General features: G+C 40.5%; 1 protein-coding gene across 1 annotated transcript in view; it reads right to left on the bottom strand.

Annotated features, from left to right (window-relative positions):
* Window positions 1-14,308, bottom strand: part of Gprk1 (G protein-coupled receptor kinase 1) — a 292,624-nt gene that overhangs the window by 173,157 nt on the left and 105,159 nt on the right. The gene's annotated exons all lie outside the window — the stretch shown is intronic.

A 14,308-nucleotide genomic window follows, 5' to 3' on the forward strand; every position in this document is an offset into this window, starting at 1 on the left:
AAGCATAATTCCCGGTTTTCAAGTTGAACTTTCCAAAAATTCAAGGGTACAAGCAGATGTATTCTCTACATCAATGTATTATGAATCGCACCATTAACACACATGCACACACAATATATTAACAATATTAAGGGTCTGTGTGATTCCAATGCATCCAAAAATTCTAAACGGTACATATATTTAAAATATTTAATTTAAGGTACGGAGTTACTCGTAATATTTGCAATTCCACATATTCAGACTCCAAATACATCTTCAAACACAAGTGACGGATGTTGGATATACTAATCTACGAAAATTTGTTAATTGTACAAGAACTTCGAACTCAAATTTGTCTATTCAACTTTAGGATCTTGCAATAACCTTTCGTCTGTCAGATAGACTCTTCCGCAAAAGACACTTTAAAAAGTAAACGGACTGAGATAATTCTGTTTCATTTTCCCCGCAGATTTCTATTCCTTCCTCTATAAAAATAAAACGTATACTGTGAAAAACTTGCCTCAGAGCATTTATAAATATGTACAGTATAAATTCAATGAGACTTGGATTAATAAAAGTTGCAATTTTTCACGTCTACGGAGAAAATTTCACGTAGAATTCACGCAGAATTCCCGGACCCAATAATACACGGAAAATTCCCGGAATTCAAGGAATTCCCGGTGAGTAGCCACCTTGTATAAACAGGATGCACTACGATATATCGAGGTTTCTCGGGAAGTCAAAAACTGCAATTTGACAGCAGACAATTTTGTATTTATTCTTTTAATAGCAAACATTACAGACATGATATATATGTTGGATCATCACTGTTTAGAATCTTTACACATGCTCAATATAAATGTATAGGGTCAAGTCCTGTAATAAGGCCATGTAAATTTTCTTTCCACAATACATGGTAAACTATAATCGGAAATACATTGAATTTAGGCAATACAGTAAGTAATAAATCAGGAAAAATCGTTTATGTTGAACTTTTTCTACACACACTAATATTAATATTTTCACAAAAACAGTAAATTGGGCATTTTACAACAGTCCTTCAATATGGCCAAGGTTAGGTTATATGTAACAATACACAGTTCCGTTTGTGGCTCATAGATGGTAGCACCTGTTGCCTTCACACAGTGCCTTTGTATACTACAATGAGCACATGCTACCGACACAGAACGCTCCCGTTTGCAACACACATCTAACACTAATGCTACGTAAGAATATAAACCACCAGAAAAACAACATGGTTGTTCTTTACACACCTTCACACACAGTTGTTTCATTAAAACACGCGTACGGCTGAAAAAAGCACGGAGCTCAACATTCACTGCCACAGGACGGTAGCCATAACTCTCACTAACAGTTCGGTAGTACCCGAACAGATGTCTCTTCAGTCGTCGAGGCACAGCAGTACGAAATATAATTTCTGGCCATTTTACAAGACTGGCCGTATTACAGGACTTGACCCTACTTATAATATTTTCTTTAATTGATTCAGTGAAGCAACGGAAAATCGCAGTTTGTGACTTATGTATCTTTTCCTGCACATCCTAGATATGGGGTAAAGGAGAAATGAATAGTTTTACTCCCACTTTCTTTACGAGCTTCCAGTTACTTTTATATGGAGGTTTGGAGACTTTTCGGTCCTAATGGTTGGAAACTCTGCCAGAGTTCATCACGGGCAATGGCTACACAGTTCGCAGCTGATTTACCTGCGACTGCAGCCCTCTTAATCAAGCGCTCTGCAGAGGCTGCCAGTCTAATGGAGTGGCCTGATGTATTCAAGCGTCAGCGAGGGAAGTCAGGCGACAGATGTGTGCGATGTAACGGAAAACGCAAACATAACTCAGAGAACGCGAATCTTTCAACCGGCGCGGGGGGGTAGAGGGGGTTGGGTGTGCACTTTCGCGCCATGGTGACGAGACTAGGTATTTTATATATTCTATTTCGGTAACTTTAAGTCCCTTTACAAGCTCTTGGTTTAGTAGCGAAGACGAATGATGAATAGTTGAAATGAATGATGCGACAAACACATTGATGCATCCATGTTTTACCCAGGGTTCGACACGGGAACCCCTGGTTTTGAAGCGTCATATTCTGGCTACTCCACCACGGCGGTCGGCTTGGCAGTGTGCGAGATCTATCTCGTTCACGGTTTCATCTCAAGTTGTAAATTCCTGTCCCTTCTCGATGACGTTTTCATTTCTCATCTCCCATCTCAAAATTATATATCATAAGTAATATGCAGGGAGATTCAGTGAAAGCATGCAAGAATGAAACAGGAAATACGTAATACACCACTGAACAATTTGAGATAGGGAACTTAGGGTCGGAGAAGCCTCCATAACGAGATATGGGCTGAAACATATCGAGCCCTAGCATATACTATCGTCCATAGGAATGACAAGTAAGTGACATCTGTAGGCAATGTGGACGTACAATGAGTAGGGACATTTATTGATATTGATTTACGCAACTACATGTTTGACGTTTGGGAACTAGTTCCATAGCTTTGACAAACAGGTGTTAACAACGTATGACTATGCACCTCACAACAGTTGTTAAAAATGACAACCAACCAGAATGCAAGCATGACAGCAGTGTACAAGATTCTGCGCACCCTTTAAGATATCCACGGCGTGTTACGAATCGCATCAAAAGCGACGGCAGCCCAAGATAAAAATAATTGAAGTATTTTCAGGTCGGGTGACCTCGCAGGCCGGGGAATAGAGCCTCTGCATCCAATCTAGCAAACAAGAAAGGTAACATCAAGATGCTTGCAGACATCTAGGCTGAACTGAGGCGGTGCTCCGTGTCTCGGTACGCTGGCTTCTCCGATCCTAGGTTCTTTATCTCAAATTGTTCAGTGGTGTATTACCTATTTCCTCTTTGCACGCTTTCACTGAATCGCCCTGTAAGCAGCGTATTGTCGGTACAGGTATTCTGTTAGTTAATAATTTAATTTCATTTTGGTGATGAGGTTTCATTTCCATCACTGTCTTTAAAAAATTGGAACTTGGCAGTGGTTCTCAGTTTCCTAAATATTATCTGGTCCAATTGATAGTATGGATTATTTGTTTCCGAACACGACTTGAAGCATCTGACTCCTTGTGCCCATAGACAGATATGACGATTCATTCATGGTCAAATCTACAATTATAGTCGCTAATTTCGGCCGCCGATACGAAAGCAATAAATATCCCACGTTCCTGGTAGATAAAAGAACAAGTTTAAATTTTCCACGCTTAGATTGATAGTTTTAGTTTATTTTACTGCACTTTTCTGCCACTTTTGGCTAATCGCGAAGATGAGGATGACTGGTGACGACATAGACGCCATATCCTCGTTAGTCCGCAAAATGCAGTTCAGGGTGTACTGCGTGGAAGGAAGGTTGGAATTTGAGTGTCTTAGGAAAGAGAAACATCCCAAATCTTCCGGGCTGATTTCAAACGTAACGCATACATACTGATAGAGGGTTCCAGAATTGATTCCGCTCGAGCAGAGTGATTGGGTTCTCACTTTAAAGTGTACGCTCAGTCCCTATTAGCCTATCAGAGTATAAAGTGCACTTACAATAAAAACACGGTCAAAAGGAGTGTAGTCGCCAAAAATAGCGACCTAAAAGTTTGAGATATGAGCTAAACTAAAAAAATGTAGAACAAAATTGCGATTCTTGACAGCTAATTTGGAACACTTATCTGAAACCAACAAATACTCCACTAAAAAAGTCCAGATTTTGCAATCTTGTTCATAAGCATAAGGAGCGTGTAGTCGCCAATAAGTTATGCGCAAAATTGATGATTACCATCGCTATTATTGAACGCTTGACCTGGAGTCATTGCCATGATGGTCTCACTTTCAGATTCTTGAATTGTCAAATTATTCGGTTGCTTCATCTCATGAAGATCGAGGTTCGAATCCTGGTTAAAACATGACGGATTACTCTGTTTGTACCATGATACATTTCACCAGTCCATCAGTCATTCTCATCGTCTCGATTAACCCAAGAGGTAGAAAATAAAAGAAAAATTGTATAACTGACCCACTTTGTTACAACCTCCTCCGACGTAACTGTCTGAAATAAAACGTAGGAAATATTGATCTATGGAGCTCTCGAACTCTCCCCCCCCTCCCCCCACCTATTTCTCACGACACATATTCCATCCCTTTCTCTTCCTTGCTTTTGAAAAGGAACAAAGACACTGTCGAAACGATCTCTTACAATAAGTTGAAGCTAACACAAGTTGTTCTTTTTCGGGGGGGGGGGGGCGTCAATGTTAGGCGCAATAATATCAGTAGGCTGCAGTCCGCAATGTACGCTCGCGTGGGTATCGACCTGCAGCCGCGATGCTTCGGGGAGTTAGGGAAGTTTCTTATGACGTCATAAACGTTGTGAAATGCTGAAACCGGTGGAGAAGACACGAAGCACGGGGAGATTCCTTGCAAATGCAACGGCCCTGGTGGGGTAGTCGGACGTCACCTTTAAAATTCGAAACGAATTTCGTGAGAACAGAGGGCTACAAAAGTCAACATTAATTTAAACTTGTTCGGGCCGAGAGTCGTTCAAACTCACTGAGTGTGTCCGAGAATGGAAAGTCGCTTCTTGAAACTTATTCAGAGTGATATATCATCATTAATCCCCAACTCCTAGGGCCCAGAAAAAGTATCATCACAGATTTCAATTTAGGCGAGAACGAGAGAGAATATTATGTAATATGAAGAAATTGACAAGAATGAGACGCCGATCAGTTTAAACTCGAAACGCCACTTGTTTTTAAAGTTGCTCGAAACGCCACTTGTTTTTAAAGTTGCTCGAAGCGCCACTTGTTTTTAAAGTTGCTCGAAGCGCCACTTGTTTTTAAAGTTGCTCGAAGCGCCACTTGTTTTTAAAGTTGCTCGAAGCGCCACTTGTTTTTAAAGTTGCTCGAAGCGCCACTTGTTTTTAAAGTTGCTCGAAGCGCCACTTGATTTCAAAGTTGTTCGAAACGCCACTTGATTTCAAAGTTGTTCGAAACGCCACTTGATTTCAAAGTTGTTCGAAACGCCACTTGATTTCAAAGTTGTTCGAAACGCCACTTGTTTTTAAAGTTGTTCGAAACGCCACTTGTTTTCAAAGTTGTTCGAAACGCCACTTGTTTTCAAAGTTGTTCGAAACTCCACTTGTTTTCAAAGTTGTTCGAAACTCCACTTGTTTTCAAAGTTGTTCGAAACTCCACTTGATTTCAAAGTTGTTCGAAACGCCACTTGATTTCAAAGTTGTTCGAAACGCCACTTGATTTCAAAGTTGTTCGAAACGCCACTTGATTTCAAAGTTGTTCGAAACGCCACTTGTTTTTAAAGTTGTTCGAAACGCCACTTGTTTTCAAAGTTGTTCGAAACGCCACTTGTTTTCAAAGTTGTTCGAAACTCCACTTGTTTTCAAAGTTGTTCGAAACTCCACTTGTTTTCAAAGTTGTTCGAAACTCCACTTGTTTTCAAAGTTGTTCGAAACGCCACTTGATTTCAAAGTTGTTCGAAACTCCACTTGTTTTCAAAGTTGTTCGAAACGCCACTTGTTTTTAAAGTTGTTCGAAACGCCACTTTGTTTAAAGTTGTTCGAAACGCCACTTTGTTTAAAGCTGTTCGAAACGCCAATCGTCTACAGTTATTTGGGAACGGACAATGTGTAATACAAAATCGTGGCCTAGAGATAAACGTCACGAATTCAAATTTATTCGATACGCTAACCCTTAAAAGTTGTATTTTCTCATATTTACTTTATTTTACATCCCATTTCTGGGTATTTAAGCTGATTATGACGATGGGAATCTCCGATTAGTCCAGTCACAAACGAGACTTCAATCTGAAGTTGAGAAATCGGTTGCGTTCGGGCACTTGAGGCGGCATGCCAAATTTATTCCAGACGTTAAACCAATTCAAACATTCCGACCGTCAATCCTTGAAATTTTCTCCAGAAGAAACCCTCATCTGTAATAAGGAAAAGGCACGCCGCTCGCGTAAAACTGGTCGGGGGCGGCGGGGCAATCGTGAAAAATTGCTCGAGAGAAAAGCACATTTGCAGAATCGAGAAAAGGCCGATAAGACGACGCCACTCCTTTAAATTTGGCAGACAGTGCCAAGCCGGCAACGGAAACGACTTGCCCATCAAATAACCCAAAGTTAACGGGATTACCGGCAAGCACAAACGCCTCGTTCGAGCAAACATGCCAGGCAGTCTTTAACCGTAACAGAATCCGCCGCGAGCTGCCTACAAATTATTCAAAGGCGAAAGAGCACTGCTCAGACGTTGCTAATTATGTGATACACTCCGAGGTATTCAAACACGCGCGAGTGTTAACGATGGGGACGGATTCGTTGTTCCTGGATAAACTCATGAAGGGTGTGGCAGCGGAACTAATACCTTACTTTTAAAAAGTCCGTTTTGACTCTTTGGTTAAAGGTGACGTCAATGATAGGCCGTGGCGAAATTATTGCACTTGATCTGCAAACACACACACACACTAGTAATGCTACGTTCAAATTATGTCAAATTTTCAACTATACTCAATTTACATTTGCAATGTTGTGGTTTATATCCACAGTCGATGATGACGTGTAGACAATCTCAGCGCGGTGGTCCAGTCGGTATGGCAATTCGATTCCAGGATTATGATTTCATGTGGAAATTTTTCCAGCAATACTCCCCTACATGTAGTGGCTCTGGGGTTCACCCAGCCTCTAATAAATGGATAGCTGGGGAGTAAATACGACCGGAGCGTGGTGCTGACCACACACCATCTCCGCAAGATGACCGCAATTTGAGTGTGTGCTACCCTCTATACCATCACAGTAAACTACAATGTGCAGGAGTAGCTTTACCTTTTACCAGTTTCTTCACTATCAATCTTTATCGTCGTGATTACTGTTACTGTGACGTAAAATAAACATGTGGATCAACATACAAACCGGCAAAGGATCACGCTGCGAGTCCAGAAGTCAGTGCCTCGATAGCCTGCAAGAACGCAATTCCTAGTATGCTGAAACTCCCATATACATGGAAAAGAGATTGACCATTGACACCCTGCCCAGAAGGTCATCCTTTACACCTCGATTTCGTGCACAATGGGCGCTGCTGTATGTAAGCATTAGGGTTATTGAAATTAGAGGTACTTCCATGCATTGATTCAGTTTCCGAAGAGAGCCAGCCTTCCCGATGGCGCAGTGGTAGCGTCGTCGCCTTGTGATCGATACCCGGTGGAGACACGTAGTGGTTCGGATCCCACTTTAAACTGTAGATCCAGTCCCGATTAGCCTTACTGTGCATAAAGTGGACTTAAAACACCAACTTGAACCAGAAGAGAGCCTTGGCTTCTCATCCTCCGACGCCAAAGATAGTATAAAGGAGGTAGCATCGGACAACAGGAGTCTCAAAATAAAGTAGTAACACAGATAAAGATATATCTTTATCTGTGATAACACATCACGCCTGCCAAGTATGCTTCCCCGCACAGCTCTACAGTAATGTGGGCTGCATACATGTCAGGCGTTACAAATTACCGAATCCCCGCAACAACTCGCGGACGATTGTCCCGCAAATCCATGGAACAATGAGAAGTCGATTGGATTTTGGTAGTGTGAAAGTCACCGCAACAATCGAAAGCTTGCGGTTTCTATTGTTGTCGCGCATTCTCATTGTTTAATCAACCCGGTTAAATTTGGCATTCTCAACGATTTGCTTACGCGGCATTGTTCGAAGTTTTGGAGCAATTTGACAACCCATGCTTGCTTAACAGTCGAGAGACCAAACATAGTGTATGGAAGAACTACATTCTGCACTTCTAAGAATCAGATAACGAACTAGAAATAAATCAATACACTGAATTTATTTTTTAAAAATCGATCCTCAACAGAAAAAATAAAAATTGAGGGGTGCAGCGAAACAGGAAGCCCTGGATTTGAATCCACGTTAAGGCATTACTTATGAGTGTTCGCTCACGAACTTTATCCATTATTCATTTGTACTTAATCACGATGACGATAGCAAAGTTTGGGTAAAGAATGCAAATATCAAATAGTCCTTGCTTCTGCACTAAAAATATTAAAGGTAACATGCAAATTAAGCACTAAAGAACATAGGTGATGGGATGACCACGAACATGCGAATTGAGTGAACATGTGTTTTAAAAGAGGATAACAGAATGAATGACGTAAAATTGTTGGATGGACAAGAAAGGGTAATAGGGGGGGGGGGGGGAGTTCGAGAGGTGAAAAACACGTACGCAAATAGGAAGAAAACTAATTTTTCAACGTTCGAAACGAACGGATTGGTAATGCTGAGACATGTATCAAATAAAATTATAGAATTTCAATAATAATAATAATAATAATAATAATAAGGAAGGTAGTGATGCGAAAAACAAATTTCCACAATTAACTTTTAACAGGTACAAATAATAGTGAATTAAATGTTTGATAATGGTTGGGTTATTCCGGATATCTTACCTTTGCTCATCTACCTCTGGGGTTCAATCGCGACGATAAGGATGAATTATGAACTGAAATGGATAGACAAAACAGTGATACATCAATGCGTTGATTGGAGTTCGAACCTGCGACATCTGGCATCGTAGGGCGTTAGGGTGATCGTTCAGCCACGGAGGCCAGCGTGGCGGGAAAGAAAGAAAAAGCATGATAAAGATGATGATTAATCGATTTGGTTATTTTAATTCGCTCTTCTGCCACTTTTGGCTAATCGCGAAGACAAGCATGTGCGATGAAATGATGGACACTCACGAAGAACCTCTGCCAAAGCCGGGACCATTCGCGTTGTAGTGCGCTGTGCTGACACAATATACAAAAAAAATATTTTGAAATGTGAATACTAACAATTTTAAATTTAAACTTTTCTATTTAACGGATTCTTCCGTTAAATTAAACTGTGAAGTGGCATCATTGTAAAACTGGGTTCCCACTCATTTTGGCAAATAAGAAACACCTCCCTGACTTTTCCAGGCAATTTCAGAATACACTTCCAGGTCATATCGTGCTGCTTCAACATGTCCATAACAAAGTTTTAAATGTTAAATTGCATTAGGTATCCAAGGGAATCAAGCTTATCCAGCAATGTTTCAAGTAATCCAAGAAAAATAAACTATAAAAATTAATTATACAGAATGCCTAATAACGGGAGCTGGTGGAACAAAAAGATGGATTTCCATTAAAAAATTCGGCACAAAGAAACACTTGATTTCACTATTTTTTCCAAGTTTTTTGATGTACGTATTTTCAAAATTCCCTGACTTTTCACCCATAGGTTGATTTCAGTGGCATTTCCATCAGTGGGAACACTGTAAAATCATTTAGCGTGATGAACATTTCGTAAATATAGCTCTAACTACTACTTCAAACATTCCCTTGCTCGTTTTATTTGTACCGAATTCAGTGTAGCAGAAGCTACAGTAAAAAATGAGATTTTGCGAGACTGTCTCCTGAAATGATGCATCGGAGGGCGGGGACTTGGGCTACATTAGCGTGTCAAAAGTGCTCCACCCGGAACAGGCACAACGACCGAGCACAAAACGGCAGCAGCAGGTACGGTAGGCGGACAAAAGCAGCTTGAAAGCCAATTGATAACATTCGATCCCGATCAGATAATAAGACCAGATGTTCTCTTGTATTTGACTTCTGGCTTCGGTTCGAGTGGGTTGTGAAGGGGAGGCTTATCAATGCTTTCCCCGATTCCTGTTTATCTTTTATCGTTTCCTTTTCATGCTGCGCGGTAATTGCTTGATTCCCCGCAACTGTTACTCGCTTTGGAGTAGATCGACACGTTTCTATTGCAGTAATTTAGCATCGGTGGCTGGTTGCGTAAGCTCCCCGTATTTAAGGCGAAGAGTGACAGTTTCGCACCAGGTGTGCATTTATTTCAATATCGTCGGAATGGGCACTGCTACTAAAAGAAATCCGCTACACAAGAGAGTATGAATTTCTCCTCATGTTGCAAGTAGAAGCGGTTTTCCAAGTTGTTACGCACTTGCATTATTTGATAAAGTTAATAAAAAAAGAAGAAAGAAAATATGCACGAGATACAGAATACAGTAAAAACTGCATATCCCAGAACCTCTATAAGAAGGAAACCTGTAAATACGGGGGAAAAAAGTAAACAGAACGGACCGATTTTATACCTGAAAATGACCTGCTTAAGGCGGAAACCTTCTTAACGCGGAAACGGAAAACCATTTAAAGACCAACGAGATGTTTTTATTTTCAGTAAGAAGGAAATTTCTTCCTTTATTTTTTCGCTCGCAAGAAAACAATGCAATACTGTAAGTGGAAAACACCTGTGTTGCCACTGGCTTATCAGTAACTTTGTCGATATGAAAGAATGCGCTACAATACTCATAGCTGTTACGATTCCGTTTCTTTCTTTCGTCTCTTACCCTCTTTCTCCACCTTCCTTTGTCTATTTCTCCTCTGTTCTTTCGTCATCTTTCTATTTTTCTTGTTATCTCTCTGTTTCTTTATTTTTCTTCACTTTTATCTCAATCTTTCTTCACCTCTCTTATTCCATCTTTCAATCTTTCTCTTTCCCTCAATGCACATCGCGCTACGACTCCAGGGGTCCCGGGTTCGAATCCTGACATTGGCATTAATGTTTGGGAGTGTCCATTTTACTTCGCGTTTTGTGCCACTTTTGGCTAATTTGCGAAGATGGGGATGAGTGATGATATGATGAAATTGATGAATGTATCGCATTTTTATTCATGTACGTACATGCATTAGTACATTATAACAATGCGAAATATAAATCTGTCTTTCCGTCATTTCCTGCAGCGATCTATACTGTATTTAAAGTCAACCCTATATAAGAAGGAAAACTGTAAAGACGGAAAATTTTGCTCGGAATCGTCATGTTCCGGGATAGACAGGCTTTACTGTATAAAGATTAAAATTTAAAAGATTTAAATATGACCAAAAAAGTAGATTTGAATTTCTGAACATGCAAATCATTATGATGTAAACGAATGAACGCCAACTGAAATTTAAATTATGTTGAGGTACTAACCTTTATGTATCTAACTTGATATTTTATTTTCCCGATGTATAAAGATTTGTTAATTCATATTTAAGGCCGTACTAAAGGCAATTTTGTGGTAATTTTTCGATAACAGATGGCAGCACCGTTTGCCATGGCAACCGAGGGCCATGTTGCCAGATCTCCGCGTAATCAAGGCAGATACATACAGGTTGGTCGATGAGGGTACTCGATGTGAGATGACGCCATATTGGTTAGAGGTGAGTTAGTGAATTATAAAAATAGTAGTAAATCAGAGAAATTGATAATCATGAGATTTTAGTTATATGTTCTTACAGAAATAAGCAATCATCAGTGGAAGGTAGTAATAGTCGAAATATTAATATAAAATCCGTTGTTTTATATTAAGTATTTGTTTTAATATTTAGAACGCAGAGAAGAAAATGCAATAATGAGTGCAGTTAAATATTAATATAAAATCCGTTGTTTTATGTTCAGTATTTATTTTAATATTCAGAACGCAGAGAAGAAAATTCAATAATAAGTGTAGTTAATTCAAACACGAAACGGACCAAGTGAGGACAGTAATTGAAATAATTGAAAACATTTTGTGAATACGTTTGAAGCAAATGCTGCGTTGACTCAGGCACGTACCCAAGGGGCGCTCAGGGGGCTAGAGCCCCCCCCGAAAGTTTTCGGTTTAAACTAGATAAAATGAGGCTTTTTGGTTTCTTGTGTGTGTGAAATATAATAATGTGACGAAAATTTAAGGAGAAATAATTATCTAGGCAAGGTAAATTTTTCTACAACCCTGTCATTGATAATAGCACATGTCTAATGTGGGGATAAGGGGGGTCGAACCCCCCAGGAAATGTTTCAGTTTACACTAGATAAAGTAGGTTTTTGGCTTCTTGAATAATGTGACGATAATTTAAGGAGAGTAATAATTATCTAGGTAAGACAGAAAATGTTCTATAACCCTATTATTGATAATAGCATGTATCCGAGATGGGGATCAGGGGGGTCGAGCCCCTTCCAAGGGAAATCTTTCAGTTTACACTAGATAAAATTAGGTTTTTGGTTTCTTGAAAGATGCGACGATAATTTAAGGAGAGAAATAATTATCGGGGCAAGGTATAGAATGTTCCATAACCATATTATTGATCATAGCTCGTATCCAAGGTGGAGAACAGGGGGCCGAGCCCCGCAGGAAGTCTGATCAGTTTACACTGGATAAATTAGTATTTTGGCAGCTTGAATAATGTGACGATAATTAAAGGAGAGTAATTATCAAGGCAAGACGGAGAATGTTCTATAACCCTTTTATTGACAATATTGCACGTAAACTTTTCTTGCGTTTTCATTGTTGTTGTCGCAGCGAGCACGATCATTGTGTAAAGATTTGTCATCATTTGGAAGCTGCACAACAAAGCGTGCCACGAGTAGGACGATTCTTTGTATTATTTATTCTTTGGAAAGCGGGAAAGGAAACGATCTTAAATAAGAGGTGGAGTCGAACCACTGGTAATATTAACGAAACGTTTTACCTGCGGAACATTCTAGGATATAATGAATACGTAAATACCCGGCTTCAATTTCCCGGTTGATCAGTACAACAGAATCTGTTAGTAATTCGAAAATGAAGAGGACTAGTGACACAATTTCCCGTAAACTACCGAAGTCTACTTCTAGTTCGTGTCCAAAGTTGAAGATATTGACGTCTGTGGAACTCTAGGAGCCTCAGTGTAGGGCTAGTTCGGGGCATGAGCCGAAGAGATCCAAGGTCTAAAGTGAATATTTCAGGAGTACCGGATATTGGGGCGGTTTATTAAGATAGAAATAAGTTGCACAGATCAACTGTAATTTTATTTGTGCCCGGGCCAAATTTCGTGTAAAAAGTCCGAGACTTTCATGGGATAAAAATGACTTTTATTTAAGCCAACTGGGTTCAACCCACACTCAAACACTTAACCACTACAAAGGGACAGCCGAAAATTATATGAATGTCGAGAAGAGAAAGCAGGAAGATGTTGGATATTTAGATATTTTAGCGGAATTTTCAGGCTCTGCCAGGACCCAAACCAGGGTCTCTGTCATGTCGTGCCGTTGCTCTATTGGCATACCCAGGATTTTCGAAGCAGGGGGGGGGGGGTGTTACGTATACTTTTTTGTCGGTAGTCAGTCTTCATTTTGCCATCTTTCTCTGCCTTTGACGTTCATTTTTTTTAGAAATACTGGGCCAATGGAGGTTATGACCCCTATCACGCCACTGGAGATAAATGAGTGAGCATTTTATCATATTGGAAGTCGAAACATTAGATGTGTTGGGAACGGAAGTTTTCACTGTGCATTAATTGTTTCTCGATCCAGCTGTGTTCGAGAAGACTTCCTTTGTTTCGTGCTGATATAAGACAAGACCGCGGAAGCTGTGGCGGACAATTATGAACACTTGCGAGTGCTTAGGCCTGAATATGAACAATTTGGTGGGTTTCAGCTTTTATAAGAGCTGCATACATGGGAAGACAAGACACATTAGTGGTGTTTAGGCTCGAATCAGGGAGAAATATTCGAGAACTGTGTGCATCCAGTTCACAGCCCACAGTTTGAATCTCGCATCGTCGAGTGGATTGTCCATCCATTGTGTAACAGCTTCGTGAAGACACTCAAAGACACCAAAGATGTTTTGATGCCTGATGAGAAGAAACGGACAAACACGTGATGAAAATGGCAGCCTTAAACGGTGGCTACTATTTAGGGGACAGTTGCTCCCCATTTTTTTGCCTCCGCACTATGGCCTCTTAATGCTAGGCCGTGTCTACCAAGAGAAAGTAAACTTTCCTTGCCCCCCCCCTTCCCCGCTTTGCCACCAAAAGGGTACCACTGGCCTTAGATATGCACCTGTGAGGTTCTATCTATACCCCTTAAAAATATATTGTCCCCCCTCCCCCCGAAAGGAATTTCTGGATACGTGCCTGCGTTGACTGTACACTTCATTTTGTATGACAGTACTTTCTATTTTTGATTGGAGACTTTATACTCTGTCCCAACTATCTCTGCTGCAGCAAGCCTGCACATAGCGGCAGAGAAGGGGATCGAGTGGGCAGAGCGAAGCAGTACACGATGCTGCGAAAGCTGGTAACTACAGCAGCTTTCCGCCGTTCCGTGCAATCCCGTTCCCTCTCACGTGTTCATTGGTAGAGCCGTCTCGCGTCACTACTTGCGCAGAGACTTGCTTTCGTTCGCTTGCTCCAGCGAAGTTCTTTTCTTGTGTATGGAGCGACCGTTCAAAATATTCTTGAGTAG

Source organism: Lepisma saccharinum, chromosome 6 (assembly GCF_977018435.1).
Source record: "Lepisma saccharinum chromosome 6, izLepSacc3.1, whole genome shotgun sequence".
Taxonomy (NCBI): domain Eukaryota; kingdom Metazoa; phylum Arthropoda; class Insecta; order Zygentoma; family Lepismatidae; genus Lepisma; species Lepisma saccharinum.